The following is a 16,615-nucleotide window of genomic DNA, read 5'->3' as shown; positions in this document are numbered from 1 at the left end:
ACAAACTCCTCGGCTAACTCAGCGGCTCTAGCCACCGTACTAACGTCTGGCCTATCCAAGACCCAGTACCGCACGTTCTCAGGTAACCGACTAAAAAACTGTTCTAGCCCGAAACACTGCAGAACTTTCTCGTGGTCACCAAACGCTTTCTCTTCTTTGAGCCACTCCTGCATGTTTGACATAAGCCTGTACGCAAACTCTGTATATGACTCACTTTTGCCTTTCTCATTTTCCCGAAACTTCCGACGGAACGCCTCCGCTGACAGCCGGTACTTTTTTAGCAGACTCGATTTCACTTTGTCGAAATCCTCTGCCTCCTCTCTATTCAAGCGAGCGACTACGTCGGCCGCCTCGCCGGGTAGCAAAGTGAGCAAGCGCTGTGGCCACGTTTCCCGAGAGAACCCCTGCTTCTCGCACGTTCGCTCAAAGTTAACCAGGAACAAACCAATGTCCTCTCCAAGCTTAAACGGCCGCATCAGGTCAGTCATTTTGAACAATACTCGTTCTCCTGCACCGTGTGCCTGACTTCCATTACGAGCGCGTTCCATCTCTACCTCGAGACGCTTCATTTCCAAAGCGTGTTCGCGCTCTTCTTTTTCTTTCTGTTCTTTTCGTTCACGCTCATCTTTCTCTTTCTGTTCTTTAAGTTCACGCTCCCTCTCCTCAATGGTCTCAAGGCATTCCGACAGCTCGTCATCCTCAGCTTCTAACTCAAGAATAGCCCTTAGCAGTTCTGGTTTTCTGAGTTTGTCTGAGACATCCAGACCCAACTCTCTTGCAAGCTCCAGCAATATCGGTTTGCGCAACGACTTCAAATCCATGGCTGCTCTGAATGCTGCTTTCTCTACTGCCTACTATTGTCTTGCCGCAAACTAACCCGGCAGCAACGACAACCACAATTACCAGCTCTGTTTCTAACACTAACAAAAGCCTGGCAAAACTCAGAAGAAGAAAGTCCCGCACTCACCAAACCTCGCAGCCAAGAATTCAGCGCAGTCGTTCCGCTGCAGGCAACCAGTCATCACACAGGGCTCGTTGCACTGCTCCCGGATGGTCGTTGTGCTGCTCAGCATACAGTCAACCGCATCTCTTCGCTGCTGGCCTCCGTTGTCGCGATCTCACCGCTGGCAACCAGATGTTGGAATCGCCCCGCTGGCACGAGTTGTTGGGGTCTCGGTTCTGACGCCCGTTATTGCCAATGGGTCGCAAGCCCCAAGGGTAGCGTTGGCCTGGCGGCCTGGGGCACTGGAAGCATCCGAAGGTCCCGGCAAAGCATGAGAAGACTGGTAACAGAACAACTTGTTTATTCTAACATAGCAAAAGAGCGGCCGGTCAGGTCGACCGAAGTGGAGAGACGGGAGAGCACGTAACTCAACAGTACAAATCGGAGCCTCTCTCCTGGCGTCCGGGGGCAGCTGCTCTTATACTCTCGGCGTCGCGGTCCAAAAGGGAAGGTCACGGGATGAAGGTCACGGGATGAAGGTCACGGGACGGCGGAGCATGAGCCCACGACGGCGCGCACGGTCGAGCCGAGAGACCTGCTGAACCGAGTGCAGTGACGCATCGCCAACCCGCCCACACGACGGCGCGAACGGTTGAGCCGAGAGACCTCCAGGCTCCTCATTCGGGGAACTCCGCTCCCCGGCTGCCGCGCTTTGACAAGCGAGGGCACACACACACACACGCACACACGAAGACACGTGGCACTGAAACACGCCTGGACACGCTTGGCGGGGAAGCGTTGCGGCGGCGTCGCACGGGCCAAAATGTCCGCCGCTTTGAACGAAGCCCCGGCGTCCGTTGCATCCGCGCCGGCATTACCGCGCGTTGTAGGCGAAACGTAACACGGCATAGTATCCCGGCCACGGCAGCCGCATTTCGATGGGGGCGATATGCGAAAACACCCGTGTACTTACATTTAGCTGCACGTTAAAGATTCCCAGGTGGTCCATATTTCCGGAGTCCCCCACTACGGCGTGCCTCATAACCAGATCATGGTTTTGGCACGTGAAACCCCATAATTTTTAACCGCGCCGTATAGACAATAATTAGTTAGCGGCTGTTGTGCAATTCATGGGAACGAGGTTTCGTCAGGCAAGGTATCGCCTTTCACTTCAATTCCTTGCCAGAAGTACCGTGATGAAAATGATGAATGCTGGGAACATCATGTATTTTTCTTGTCTGATTTATTTATCTATTTATTTATTTGTTTATTTATTTATTTATTTATCTTTAATGTATAATAAGCATTCGTGCTCCCGTTCCTTTGCATGACTATGCTATAGGGATGTTATGAGCAGAAATGCATTGAAAATGCATGGAAATGTTGCGAAAAGCAACTCCATAACGGTCCTCGATCGGTATTTCGACCATTGCTCATTTGCCTATAGAAATAGCATCTCACGGCGTGGTGCAATCCGTATGACGCGATGAAACTCCTTCTCCTGGCTGTTTTCCGAACCACACGGCTGGATTAGCTTCTCACTTGTATTCCCTGGTGCTATACATAGCGAACAGTCTTGATGCAGCCACAGCATACTTGACACGCAAAAATGCTCCGTGTCCTTATAAGCCTTTCAACTGTTCTCCAACTCGGAACGGTGCACGTTAATTTTGTTTAATTTCCAATGGTTTAATGAAATCACCATTCTGTGCTGTCAGCCGGAGGTATAAATATAATGCGTGCACGGCTGCCGCTGGCCACGCATTTGGGCATGACACACGGCAACGAATGAACGTATAGGCGCGAAGTAGGCTAATGACGCCATCTTGCTTCATTTGCGCAAAATGCTCGTAGGAAAGCACCTATAAGTGAGTGTCCGCAATTCTTGAGACATTTAGAAACGATTTTAAGGCACTAGCTTCCATTGTAAGCCACGTGTGCCTGCATTATGTGTACGTAAAGAAATCTGTATGGCATGAATGCACGGAAATTTCACTAACTACTAATGGTTATGCCTTTGATTTCAGTGCGAGCGAAACTAGAAGTTTGTTTTATAATTGATTCACCTGACAAGTCTTGCCTGTAGACTAAGCAAAAAAAAAGTGAAACTGAGTACGCAGTAAGAATTCGCAATTCGGTTCAATATAGCCGCATTATCTGCTTTATTCGAGCGATATATATATATGTATATATATATATATATATATATATATATATATATATATATATATATATATATATATATATATATATATATATATATATATATATATATATATGCCAAATGAGGCTCCCGCTCAATTTTACAAAGCCCGCGCAAGGAGCCGCCCGTCACGCCACAGGTGTCCGTGAGTATACAGCGACCTTTCACGCCCCGTTCCAGGCTGTTGTCTTTTCGCATTTGGCGGGCGATATCGGGGCTTGACAAGGAGGCTTGTTTCATGGTTGCCCAACGTTGTGGCTTAAACAGCCACATACTCATGGGGTTCTGCTTACAGCAAGGGCATGACAGTTGCACTCTTCTGCTCTTAAGTTTTGATTTTCTGGGTAAGATCAGCCAGATCTACAGAAATTTGAATGTGGAAAGCCGGTTATGAGCTTCACAAATAACGCTTCATCTATTGCATTAGGACCAATAGTGAAAATTTCCTCCCCCTTGCGGAAGCACCTCCACCAGGTGTCATGCGGAGTAGGAATGAGGCAAGGTCAAAGCACGTAACTGAATAAAAATAAACACTTTGGGCAAATTCGCGCCTCTCAAAAAAAAAAAAAAAAAAAAAAGAGGAAGTAACTCGGCGTCGACGATTGCTACAAGGTTTGACAAGCACACAATAGCTGCGGATGATTTAGAGCTGAAGCGGCTCTCGACTGGCCGCTATTTATGCATGACGCAGAAATTTCTCTGACTCGCGTAAAGAACGGCGAATATCCGTGAAGGAGCTACAAATCTCGGCTTGGACACACTCAGATAGCGCGATAACAGAACTTTTTCGAGAACATATTGCCAGCATCGATGGGACCAGGTAATGCATGAACTCGCACTACGAAACGTAAAACGATCGGGCGTTGTGTTAGTGGCGGTAACAAAACAAAGAAAACATATTGATCGGCAATGTACACGGTCTTAATTAAGGGATGTGCGTTGTTTGACCTGCCGTTGTTTACGACTGTCCCTGAAAAAAATGAGAAGCCAATTCCTGTAAGTTGGACCTTGAAGCGTTTACATCCATGATTCGTTGCGCCTATAGTCGTTATCGATTGCTATCTGCAGAAAAGCTTAGGCATCGCTGTGCCAAAGAAGCCGTGGACATCTGCGCCATCGTCCGCTGCTACAGTGACGCCTTCGTCTATAGTTTACTTCTATAGTTTCGCAATACTTCAAAGAGCCACCCTCTTTTTCAATTAAGTTTATTCATCATCACCACATTGCACGCAATAAGGCGTTTGCGGATGTGCAATGGCACGACGTTCATCCGGACACCGCGTGAAATTCTCGGAGAGCTCCGACAGGTCTTACTGGCAGCCAATGAGTTTGGTTGTCTAGCCGGACTTCTTTCTTTCTTTCTTTCTTTCTTTCTTTCTTTCTTTCTTTTTGTGTGTGTGATCTGCACCTACGGTTGATGGGCCACTGGGGTTACCTCATCTATATGAAAAAAAAAAGAAGGCGGAAACAAAATAGAAATCAAACCCACTGCAAATTCTTCACATGGAAGCTATTCAGTGGCGGTGGAACGTGAGGAGTTCGGCTGCGCAAACGCGATTTCGCTGCGACCGACGGCCGATCGCGTTTCCCATCCGGCATACGCAGCGTAACCCACGGAACGCAAGCTGCACCAAGTCTTCCCACCTCACGCGCACTCGGTCGTCCCGCGAGCTGCCCGTAAACAAAATCAGTGGCAGACACGCCCGTTCGCCTCCAACCACGCGGCGCTTTCCCGCGGAAGACACTTGCGTTAATGCGCGCGGCGTGTGAAGAGCGCGGTGTATCGATAGCGCGGCATGACCCTCGGTGGAAACCTTTCACGCTTTTCCCACTTGTTCGCGCGGCCGTTTCATCTTTCCTTGCGGCGAGTTCTTGTTGAGGCGCTGCGGCTCTTTTCCGCCGAGCGGCGTGCACTTGCACCTCGGCCCTGTCCCACCGTCCGCAGAACGCCCCGTTTCCCACCGGTGCTCCTGCTCGGGAGATGAGCCTCGGGGGCGACCGGCTCCTCCTGAGAATGCTGGACCGGCGGCGCCCGTGGGGGGACGCCCACGGAGAGAATGGCAAAACGGGCCATCCGCGAAACCACGACCGAATAACCGAGAGAAAAAAAAAAAAAAAAAAAGAAAGAAAACGGTACAAACGAGGGCGGAAGGTGGCGCACCGAGCGAAACCTGCCCGCCGTGGAACACATACGCGCGCACTGAGAGGGCTCCTGAGGGGGGAAAGTGATCGGAGGATGCTCGCCGGGGGCACGCGTGCAGTGTGTCTGTCCCGCGATGGGAAACCGTTGCGGCTGCGCGCTGACCTTCGACCCTGACAGAGCAGCTGCCGCCCAGGAAACAGGAAAAAGTGGTGGCTGAAGTGTTTGTGAGAAATCATCGACGAATATAGATAACGGGCCGGCAGGCCGACAGCGCCGTTGGCGTGCACGACGGCCAACGGTGCGTCGGGAGTCTGCCGCCGCCGGTGCCCGTTCATTCACACCGACGCGCGGGTAAAGAGGAGTGGAAGAGCGGGGAGGGGGGGGGGGGGGGCGGATATTTGAGCACGATTTGCGCCAAGTTCTTGATCTCATTCTTCCGCCGCTGGAGTATTGAGCCTGCCTGTGGGAAGACGTTTGTTGACTTTGTAGTTGTTGTAGGCACTTTGCGTCCGAGGTATCCTGTTATCTCGGCTGTTCGTCAACCCACAAATGCTGCTACGCAGTTATAAAAAAAATGACATGTTTCCGATGACTTATTGCCATCAAACCAGTTGGAAATCAGTTTGAAACGGTGGTAATTTATTGTTATTTTCGAGACTATTGCTCCAGGGTGTTTTCCCTATTCGAAAGAAAGGAAAGCAGGAGGGAGGAGTGTAGGAGGAGGAGGAGATGTGTAGGAGGTGACGGGGAAGATACAGTTCATCAATGACTTGTCACTTTCTTGAATCGATACCACTGAAAAAAGATAGAACAGCTTAAATGTGTGAACTACCTAATTTGCCACTATAACTTGTCAATTATTGCAGGTTTTGTGGACATCCTGAGATAAGAAACCTAGCAGCTGTGGCAACAACATCACCTGCGAGCACGACGCCAGCCGTGCCCCTGAGGGACGACGGGCAGCGTCGGCTGCTTGCTATATCGATTCAGGAGGGAGAAATAGCACTTATGAGCGAAAGCGGGTACTCACTTCTTCGATTGCCTTGATTGTATTTCGTCACTGCGTCGGTTTTTTTCGTGCAGGGGATGCTATATCAGTACTGAATCACCCCTATACCGCTGGCAGCGAATGAACAAGCCGCTAAAGAAACGTTCGTGTTGGTGAGCGAAACTCAAGAGAAACTTGACAAATATATGAATGCGGCCGCTAATAATATGTAAATCGATCAAAAAAAAAAGCAAGGTCACATCTAGTTACTGCTATGTTCTTGGTTTGATTTCGCGTTCTCTTAGAGCCTCTTTCCAGCGCTAGAAATTCGTATCACCACAATCTTCCATGCAGCCAAGGGTCGTATTCACAGCATGCGTAGCGTGGAAGCGCAATTTCCCACTCGACCCTCTTCAGCCTCTTCTACCGGTTCCCTTAGTACGAGGTCTTTAACAGTCCCTATTCCCTCGCTCTCTCAACCGTTGCAACGTATTATCCCGTGAAAGGGACGATTGAATCGAATTCCTCTTTAAAGGGACGCTATAAAGAGAAACAGTAAGTCAGTTTAGGCTGATCAAGTATTTTTTCATCGCTCTACTTTCATTATTTCGCGGTAAAAGGTTGATTATTACAGGAGTAAATGAAAGTCAAAGTTCCATTTCTTTTTTTTCTTTTTTTTTTTTCAATTTCGCGCCGAAACCCCACCGCCAGTACGTCAGTGTCAAATGTCACGGATTTCAGAGCATCTTTTTTTTTTCACATTTCGGCCATTGTGACTCAGTACGTTCTGAAAACTTACTACATTCAGCCTTTATTCCTTTTTTAATATAACGTAAACCGTCTTTAGCGATAAAAAAAAATAATTGGACCCTAGGAGATGCCGTTGAAATTCATGACGTCACGTCAACAGGTGTGCGAAATCAAAGGTAGCGCCACCACCTGGCTTTCGTACCAAGTCTCATCTCATGGTAAGAGTGGCTTTTTTTTTTGTCATTCTAAAATTGTAATTTACTAATACAGCTGAGTTGAATTTCCTATTTAGTGTCCCTTGAACTAATGTATGACGGAACCAGGCTCGCTGCCTGGAATTTCTGTACAGTGACGGAAGCTAGAACTTTTGTTCATGGACATACTATAGATTTATCGTCGCTCTGGACTGTTTTAATTTTGAAGTAGTTTATCTGCTGGGTCCACCTCTCAATCTTCCGTCTAGCCCGGAATTCTGCAAAACAACAGCTGCGCCCAGTTCTTGCGGTATACAATTTGTTGGAGAGCGCAACGATATTATGTCGTTTACTTCTCGTAGTCCCGCTTCGTGCTCAATGGAACACGAAGTTGTGTCTGAACACAGTCTCAGCATTTCAGTGTTTCCCCGGTTAGCGCATTAAAAATAAATGTTGGGTAACCTTTGCCATGTGATCAGGGCACAGGAAAAAAAATTGTACACACAAAACTAGTAAATATATTGTTTTCCTCATCTGTAACTTACATCTTACATGGCTAAAGTGGTAGGGCGCCTGGTACGAAATCCGATAATAAATCCGCGGTTTTCTTTTAAAGCCCCCTTCTTGTCATCTTGTCATTTACTTTGAAAAAAAAAAGGCGGGGGGGGGGGGGGGGAATAATCTATCAAAACCCATTTTTATTTTTCCATCGATGGAAAGACGCAACGAACTGCAATGTTAAGTGTTCTGCTAATATCCCCATTAGCACCTCTTCTCTCACGCAAATCCCGTGCTCTCCGAAGTCTCCGAAGATTTACCTCGAGAAGCGGTCGCCGACAGCGGTCTTGCTTTTCCATTAGTTCGGCCTGTTCCCACAGCGGACACCTATTAGACCAATCAAGCACCTGGCAGCAAGGTATGCCCTACGCTACAGTGCGATGAAAGGAGGAGCCGCCGTTCAGCTGGACACAATTATTGACACACTTTAAATTAATATTGGCCTCCAGTGAAGCTCTTGTGGCCTCGATCGTCGGCCGCTCCGCTCTGCGCATGTTCCCAGAGCTCAAGAAAAAAGAAGAGTAGAAGGGAGTTGGGGGGGCTGCTCTCGGCGGTCGCACGCTGTTCACTCACAGCGCACTCCTCGAAACCGCACGCAGCGGAGGGTCATGGTGTTCAGGCGAGAAACAAGAGAAAGGCGCCCTCTTCGCCATTAGCCCGCGGCGCCGATCGGGCAGGGTGCGCGGCGCGGGCGCGCGCTCCCCGGAGCCTGCACCGGCCGGTCGGCAGCAGCAGATGTGGGCCGCCCGTGTGAGCGCATGTGTGTGCTCGTGCATCCGTAGTATACGTGCATGCGCGCGCGCGCGCGCGCGCGATCGCCAAGAGGAGAAGGAGGTGCGCGCACCGAGGTCTTTAGTCCTGCTTCGATGAGTGCACGGCGCTGGTTTTGAAACACCGGGGCGGCGGCCAGATGGATGAATCACTTTGCGGCCCTGCTTGATTAATGGCGACCGGCAGGCCTAACGGACTTTGCCGCGAGAGCCTGGCGGTTCCGTTTGAAGTGCCTCGCTGTTCGGCTGTGACGCCAGTACGGTTGATGCGCGCCGGCCTCTTGGTCATTCGCCTCGGCCCTGAAATCACCGCGCGCTTTCACGACACGTGTTGCTCTTCTCTACGCTGTCAGCTGAAATGGCGCCTCGTTTCTATCGTGCCTTTTCAGCAGTACGCTCCGAGCAGTTGCCGAGAGTACACCAGCTCAGCAGAAGGTAAACACGCGGTCAACAACCTGACACAGTGGGAGAAACCATTCCGGTATTTACTCGAAACCGCGGCTTACATTATACGGCTTCGTACACATGTTGAATGGTGTTGACAAGCGACCGGAAGTCATCACTTCAAGAAAAAGAACGTCACGTCAGCGCTTCTCAATTCGAAAACAATAATGGAACGTATCATCCAGACTTTTCAAAAGTCACGGCGAGATCAGGTCACGTTCAGCATGACATCCCAGTTGTATCATAGTGTTCGTTGTCGCTCTTCTATGACCCGGCGGCTATGAACTGAGTTGGAGGCATGCATCATGAACGTTGGCACTGTTTCTCTATATTTCAAAACACTTAAAGGGAAGATCGCTCATGACAAAATTGAGAGCTTGGTATTTGTACATCCGTGGCGTGGCCACGCGAACCTCGTCGCTATCACTGAGAAATCGCTGGACGACTTCTCAATGCGTTTTTCGAGCTTGCTCGTGTCGGACTTGACAAAAAATGGCGAACTCTGCTATTGCGTCTCAAAGTCGTCCGTAATAAAATTAACACAGCGGTTCACAAATCCACAGAAAGATTTTTTTTGACAGTTTGGGGCTCTGCGTAATCAATTTGTTAACTTAGTGGAAACTTTGCTAATAACTTTCCCATAAGTAGACATGTATATGAACTACAAGTTACTTGGACTCTACAACAGTCAATTGTGCCAGGCATTCGTAGCTCATATACAATCTCCTGCTAGTCATTTGAGAAGACTTAACCGTGTTCGAGCAAGTTCGAACACCTTTGTGATCTGACAAAGGACAGAGATGCGAGTGGAACAGCATTGCAGCCTCCGGCAGTGCAAGACGGAACGTGAAGTCACTGCTGCGAATGTATGCACGACGCAGAGGGCCTACACAACTCAAAATAGTAACAAGCGTCTTTATGGAAGCTTCATCATACATACTGGAACCGTTCTACAAACTGAGCTGCTGGAAGTCTTGTTACATAACGCTTACGTTCGGCTATGACTCTCAACCACTGCGGGACTCGCAAGAACTGCGAGCATCTGCATAAACCCAGGTACAGCTACTACTAGCATTACGGTCTTTCGAACCATAGTGCAGGCCTTCTATGAGTATACGCTCCGAGGATGATCATTTACAGAACTTTCCGTTGCAGGTCGACGTGAAATGTGCTTGTATAGCGACACAAACGAGCTGCAGTAATGAATGTTGTGTTGCAATATGTGTCACACAATGCACAAGAAGCTTTGTCGTGTCTTTGCACGGCGGCGCACCGGTTCTCGGCCGGATATCGATGGTCGGTTGCCGGAAGCCTTTTCATCGGCATAAATCTCGATTCTGGCGTCTTCCGCCGTGTCGCCAGAAAGACTTTCAAGGGCCACAGTTGATCTACCTGATCGGACGCAACGGAGCCTTGTTTTTTTCGTCACTGTCAATGCGAGAACTTAAACGGTGCGTGGGAACAGCAACAATATTCAAACGGTCCTTCACAGCATGGGAAATCTGGCGAAAGGGATGTGTCGATGGAATAAAATAATAACTCGCATAGGCTCGGCGAACGCATGAGTCGACAGCATGAAAAGGTCCGTTGCGCCGTTCTCGTGGGCACCCATCTGTTGCGAACCCGCTGCCTATTTCGTACATCGATGCGTGTGATCGGACGCACACGGGAAGCGGCTATTCAATTTTTTCGATAAAACGAGGGTTCGGACCGCGCTCTCCCGGCAACTTAGAAAAATTCTCTGCCGGCCAAGTATAACGGGTTCCCGCCGTTCCAGTTTCCTCCTGCCCTGTTCATTTCTCAAAACGAAGGGCACACCTTTCCCTTGAAATAACTCCACGCAGTAACGGTAAAGAAAGCTGATAACGCATCTAAATTTCGTGCGAGGCGAAATCGTACTTGTACGTAACGAATTACGTGTAATCAATTACGCATTTCGGTAATTTTGTAATTTAACGATTACTTTGTTTACTCAGTAACGATCGCTGTAATTCAATTACTTTTTCGATAACCAATTATATTTAACCAGTTACATTTCTGACGAAACAAGCTATATCAGGTCACGTAGCATTGAGCACATAAATTTGGCGCGAGCTGCAATGTCCAAAGGGATGAAAACATACACATGGGTTACCTGCTTCCCAAATCAGCGCCCTGCAGCTTCGCCTCAGTCATATGAACATGGCAGGCTTGCTGATTTGCACACCGTTCCTGGAGCTTTTCTCTTATAATAAGTATATATATATATATATATATATATATATATATATATATATATATATATATATATATATATATATATATATATATATATCTCCCTCTCTCTGGGAAGTGCTTTGAAGCGGCCTTCATAGGCGACAAGAGCCCCTACTCGATTCTTATTTTCTTAGTGTAGTCAATGATATCTCTGATATAGACAGAAGCTGTTGGCCGTTAAACGTATATGTTTCTATCTTATTGATGTATGCGTGACTCATATGGGCCTATATTAGCGATTTTAAAACACGAGTGTCTTTGGGCCTGAATATTATGCAGCTTTATGTTGAATTACTATATAGACCTCTTCAACGCTTGCTGACGACGTTTGCTGATTTGTTAATAGTTCAGAACGAAAGGAGGGCGAATACAAGAGAAAATGCATGCGCCTTTCATTTAGTGGACACAATTGTACAGCACAGCCTACCATCGAGCTGCTTTCTCGCAACAAAAAATTGTCACCAACCGAAAGGTATAGCGACTACCAAAAAGTACGGCCGGTCTTTTGATAGTCATGCAAATGAACAATTGCTACTCGCTGAGAACTGTCCTCAACTTTTAATAAGTAGATATGTCCCACTCATTTTCTAAATGCCGTTTTTTTTTTTATGGGCGCCGCCATATTGCATAGGCAGTGGCGCCATCCATGAGCAGCCGGCTTGATGGCTCGGGAGATCGCTCTATGTTGTATGCCAGGCGTACGCTCGGCTGCAGTTTCCGGTGGTTGTTTTCGCGCTCGCGCGGTCTCTTTAGTATGACAAGGCACCTTCTACGTGGGAAATACTTCTGTGAGAGGTATTGAGGTGATTTAAGACGGCATGGCCGAATTTTCAACTGGCATTGAGGCGGAAAGGGCACCCAGGGCGATGTGTGCGCGCATGTTCCGAGCCTGCAGTCAGCCTCGGAACAGGTTGTGTATTTCAAAAAATTCGTTTCACAAATGTGCCCCTGCTGCAACATTCTCACTGTAATTCTAAGGAGTGGTTTAGCAGCAATAAGTAGTTAGAAAACAGGCGCAGCGATCGTAACATCGTGGGTACCGTTATGCTACGGAATAAGTTGCGTTGTTCACTTTGACAAGCGTTCAAATTGTTATCTGCAGATACGTTGTACGACTACCTCGTTTGTTGGACGCTGCTCCCACCAACAAATAAAATGGTTTTGATTAGTAATTACAGCATATCGTGCAGAGTGAATCACGCTAGTCGTGTAGTCGAGCGACTGGCACCGGACTCCTCAAGCGTCCGAAGAAATGGGAACTGCGGGTTATAGATCTGGTCTTATTGCGGCGTTAGCCCACTCTCTCTCTCTCTCTATCTCTCTCTCTCTCTCTCTCTCTTATTTTTCTTTTTTCTTTTGGGGAGGGGGGGGTCGACCAAATTGGCCGATTGGCGACTCTAAACAAGGGTACGTAATTCAAACTTTGCAAGCCGCAAGAGAAAACAGCTTTTTTTTCGGTCGTGCTCGTCCTGCCCTCTACAATGCACTCACCCGTTCTCCAGAATTTGTATCCTCACAAATAGCCTTCGCATTCTTTTCATGTGACGCCATATGGATATTGCTGCTTTACAGGGCAAAACGGGATTGCCGCAGCATAAGGCGTACATGTATCATGCTGGTTTACCAATCGTAGTGTTCCCTGTGTTGAGCCGCGCCATCGGTCTCATACAGTAGGCCAACATAGACATAGCATAGTCATTTCAAGTCTACTAGACTTGAAATGCGTGAGAACAATGCTGATGGCTGGCGCAAATATTTTAGAATGATTGGCGCTTAGATGTTTCCGGGTTGCATTGGGTTGGCTGTGCACGAGCATTTCTATATTTTAGTACCCATGCAAAGTGATCAGATAGATGATTTTCTAATTCACGCTGGCAATTCATAGACGCCACTGCTCTTCGTAGGTTAGAAACTGATACAGTCAAAATAGTTCACAACCGTACGCACACAGCGGTCGATTATGTAGGTCGCATGTTTGCGCAGCCAAGAGAAATTTCCGCATATATAATGTAGTTATTACTGCACCGAAAAGCTACACAGTGGATCCCAACGACCTTGTACGAACTGACATCACGTAAATTTCTCAAATAAAAAGCTAGAACATCTCAATATCGTTCTTCAGCACGTGACGGATAGATGGGTGGCTTGAGCGTCCTCTTTGAATCAGAGCGATGGGTTGCGTCACCAAGCTCTTGTTCTTATTTTGCCTAATGTCCTACCTACCTTTAAAGAAAACACACGCATCAAACTTTCTGAACCAGTAGAAGAAACTTGGTTATTACGCCTCCGCTGTTTGCCGTCTCCCTACTTTTCTGCCACGAAACCTTCAATCGCCTTTTATTAATCTCTATTACGGACATGTTTACTTTCCCCGTGCTGTCCCTGAACCCAAGAGGACCAAGGAGGCCAGGGGAGCCTAAACCGACAGCTGGGTAGATATCTTCACATTCTAATAAAACATATTCCATCGTTTCCCTAGCTTTGCCACAGCAAGCACATGCTTCTTCCTTGGTGTACCTCGCTTTGTAACTACGCGTTCTAAGGCATCCTGATCTCGCTTCGAAAAGTAAAGAGCTTCCCTTTGAGTTATCATAAACTGTTATTTTCTTAATTTCGTAGTGACCTCTTAGGTAGTTACTCATAGCAGGTTTCTCCGAGGATAATTAACATTGACCTGCACTGTGCTACTGTCCTCAATCTATGTCCAAGACGATGAGCAAAACGTGAACAAGGTGAATGCAGGAGCCAACGTTTCGACAAGTGGACTTGTCTTCTTCAAGGTGACGTACGCTCTCCTAGCCACAATTTATATAGGTGGGGTTCTTCTAAAGGGGAGAGGGTGTGAGGCGGGAGGGTGCGGAAACGAGGGAAGGTGTGTTAGCGTGTCGAATTGAGAGTGTCGAACACCATCCCGACCAATCATCGGTTCAGAAGGCAGTGAAGGCACTTCTCTCTCTGAGAACGTCTGGCTTGTGTGAGAGCCTTGACTCCGTAGTGATGGCCGTGACGTCTCTCCACCCCAATCTCTCTCCCTTCTTTCTATTTCCCTTCTCTCTTCACCCAGGGTAGGGTAGCCAACCGGACTCTTGACAGGTTGACAACCCTGACTTCCTTTTAACTCTCTCTCGCTCTTCCATTGCCGCCACCCAGGAGATTGTCTCAGCCTCTCTGACTGCGTCTGATGTTTTTTGTTGCCATGTTGCCTACTATACCGGTCGCATACTTGCTGGTAAGCTTCCTAATTGTTTTCCTCCACTGTCAGTCTATCTCTTTCTTTTACAAATGCCTGAACATTCTCGCATCCCATTTTCTTTCTTTCATAATCCTCAATGGTTCTTCAAAATCAATTTTTACTCTGAGCTTCCCTCACTCAAAACTTGTCCAGCCCCTATCACCCTGTACAGATTTATTTGTAGTCTTCCCGTAAGCACCCGATCCGAGGCATTTACAAATGTAAGTCCTGGAACTATTTCACCTTTCCACATACCCTGGAGCACTTGGTACCTATTGTATCCGCATATCCATTTATGTTTCATTATGGCCGCGTTTCTCTTCCCCTTTGCAATTACAGCATATTTTTTCCTGTACTTCCATATATCTATTGCCTTCGTTTATACGTACACGAAGGTATCTGTATTCTTTTACCCGAGGTATTTCCTGGCCCGTTATTGACACAGTATGTTCACTGTATTCATTGACTACCATAAAACATGATTTTTTTCAACGCTAAATTTAAATTCTAAATTCTGACCTTCATGTCCACAGATATTAGCCAGATGTTGCATATCACTTTGCCAGTTAGCAAGCAACACAATGTCGTCTACATAAAACAAACCTGGATGCTGCTGGTCGGCTATTGTGCCCGCCTGTTGGTATGAGAGACTAAATCCGATACTGGTTCCTTCTGGCGCCCTTTCCATCTTCACCATGTAAGTCATAAACAGCAGAGGGGATAAAGGGTACCCCTGTCCCAGTAGATAGGATAGGATATCCTACGATGGCGCGTACCCACTGTGGGGGATTGGCCAAGATTTGGATGGTATTAAAAAGATGATGTTATTACAAATACTGCTAAATGTGTCACGTGGAAATGGATAAAAATAATGTTTGAAGAAGTCATAACAATCGCCTTGAAACAACTATGACTTCCTCCACGGCTGAGCAACAATCCCTGTGGCAGTTTCCAAGAGAAGTGGCTCCTAGAGAAAGAATCCTTTGGTGATACCAACTTTCTCCTCGCTCCTTATTCCTTTCTATTCTATGCAAACGGTATTTTGTAGGTAAATGTCCCTCAAAAGCTGTATACAGTCGTTGCCTAAGCCTTCCCCTTCCAGAATATCCCCCAAAATGTTGCGGTCCACGTTGCCATGCGCTCCGGTAGTGCCTAAAAAAGCCACATACAACGGTCTCCTTTCTTCTTTGGATATTTCAATACGCTGAGTAAGAACAAATCAGTTATAATCCAGACGCCCACCGATTCTGATTTTAATAAGAGCAAATAAACAGCTCGCGCAAAAAGAAAGAAAAACGAAGTGGGCCGATCGAAGGCGCGTGGCACGGTAGTTCCCTGTCTTCTTGCTGGAGTAAACGGCGGCGTATGCAAATTTAGTTTTTGTTTGAATTTTAATAAACATGCTTGAAACCGCCTGCTTCTTGGCTAGTTCCTCGCAGTGGGTATGCGCCAGTATTTGGAGACAAGACAAGACGCGCTGCTCTAGGCTCTTCGGACGTATTGTCCTTCACCGTACTTGCAGCCTGGTCTACGGGACAATAAGGTCCTTGGGCTTATTGGTGCCGAAACCCGGGACTGGCTTTCGTAGAGGACCATGGAACGCCTGCGAAACGCGAGAGCAGCTCGGTGACGACACGACACTATGATCATCAAAGAAGTTGACGATCTTCTAGCTCGCAACGAGTTCGATCCCGCGGTGTTTCGCAACATTCTTCAGCGCCTCGAGAAAAGCAACGACGAGCTCGCCAAGGCCAACGAAGCACTGCATGCAGAGATGACTGATGACGAGAAGGCTGCTGACATTAACTCTGTGCTGGAGTACGAGGACCGGGCTGCTGAAAACGTTGGTCTTCTGCGACATCTCATCCAGGAGCTAACCCTCCGGACTCCGGCGACGTCAAGGTCCAATGGTGATGTACCAACTGACTCATCTTTGTTGCGTCCAACAAGCCCGAGAGAAGCGTCCGTCGTGTCCGGAGTGAGGCTTGCTAAGCTAAACCTAACGATATTCGATGGTTCCCCTACGAAATGGCTTCCATTTTGAGAACCCTTTCGCCAGACGGTACAAGAGAACTCGCGGCTTAACAATGTCGATCAGTTCCACTACCTCCGGTCTCTCCTAGACGGCCCGGCT

This window comes from Dermacentor andersoni, chromosome 1, assembly GCF_023375885.2.
Source record: "Dermacentor andersoni chromosome 1, qqDerAnde1_hic_scaffold, whole genome shotgun sequence".
NCBI classification, from domain to species: Eukaryota; Metazoa; Arthropoda; class Arachnida; order Ixodida; family Ixodidae; genus Dermacentor; species Dermacentor andersoni.
Note: the sequence above shows the minus strand (reverse complement) of the source record.